Source organism: Morus notabilis, unplaced genomic scaffold (assembly GCF_000414095.1).
Source record: "Morus notabilis unplaced genomic scaffold, ASM41409v2 Scaffold621, whole genome shotgun sequence".
NCBI lineage: Eukaryota > Viridiplantae > Streptophyta > Magnoliopsida > Rosales > Moraceae > Morus > Morus notabilis.
The window spans coordinates 333,328-334,693 of record NW_010363239.1 but is presented as its reverse complement, the minus strand read 5'-3'; positions in this window follow the sequence as shown (position 1 = coordinate 334,693).

The window sequence follows — 1,366 nt, the reverse complement described above, 5'->3', positions numbered from 1 at the left end:
TAAGAATTAAAAGTATTTGTATCGACAAATGCCACGTTTCTGGAGCATGACTATATGATAGTTATCAAGCCTAGAAGCAAAGCAGTTCTAGAAAAGTTACTTTCCAATCAGATTGGACCACAACCGACAAGAGTTGTTGAAACGCTAAGAATGACCACGATTCCTAATCAAACTCTTGTGGCACCTCGTCGTAGTGGGAGGGTAAGCAAGTTACCCAACCGGTATACTGAGAAAGCACAGATCATCACTGTTGATGACGGTAAGGAGGATCCATTGACCTTTAAGGCTACGATGGATGATTTTGATAAGAAAAAGTGGCAAGCAACTATGAAACTCGAGATAGAGTCCATGTACTCTAACTCAGTCTGGCAATTTGTAGATCTACCTGAAGGGGTAAAACCCATTGGATGCAAGTGGATCTTCAAGAGAGGAAGTTGAGCGGATGGAAAAGTGGAGACTCATAAAGCAAGGCTAGTGGTTAAGGGTTACACCTAGAAAAAGGGAGTTGACTATGAGGAAACTCTCTCACCGGTAGCCATGCTTAAGTTCATCCGGATACTCTTTGCCATAGCAACATATTTTGAATATGAGATATGGCAGATGGATGTCAAGACAGCTTTTCTGAATGGCTATCTTGAGGAAACCATCTATATTGGTCAGCCAGAGGGTTACATAGAGAAAGGCCTAGAGCAGAAAGTCTGTAAGCTGTAGAGATCCATTTATGGATTGAAGCAAGCTTCTAGATCATGGAACATCCGGTTTGATATGGCTATTAAGTCTTATGGATTTGATGAAAATCAAGATGTTTGAAATGAAAGAAAAGAAGATGTTCTTATTCTTTATAAGCCCGAATATCTGATATTCAGTGGGAGTAGTCAGTCGTTGTCAGTTGAACTCAAGATTCGATCATTGGGTAGCCGTATAGTGCATCCTTAAGTGTATGAGGAAAATAAGAAACTATGAGATAAGTTTAGTTAGTGAAAGAGTTGTCTTTCACGGGATACATAGACTTTGACTATGAGTCATACATGGATTTTGAGAGTCAACATCCAAATCTGTATATAGACTTTGACTATGAGTCATGACAAGAAAGGTTGTAGGCAAAGTGTGATTGCTAATTCTATCATTAAGAGTTAATGTGTAGCAGCTTGTGAAGCAGCAAAAGAAAGCAACCTGACTCTAGAAATTCTTAACTGATCTGAAAGTTGTTCCAGAGATAGATCAATCATAGATACCTATAAAGTTTCAGGATTGGAGACATATTCTACCTGCTTTAGGACAAGTGGGAGATTGTTGGGAATGGTGTCCTAGAAGCATAAGATGTAATAGGATATTTATTATTTATTTAATAAAAGAGTTTATTCAT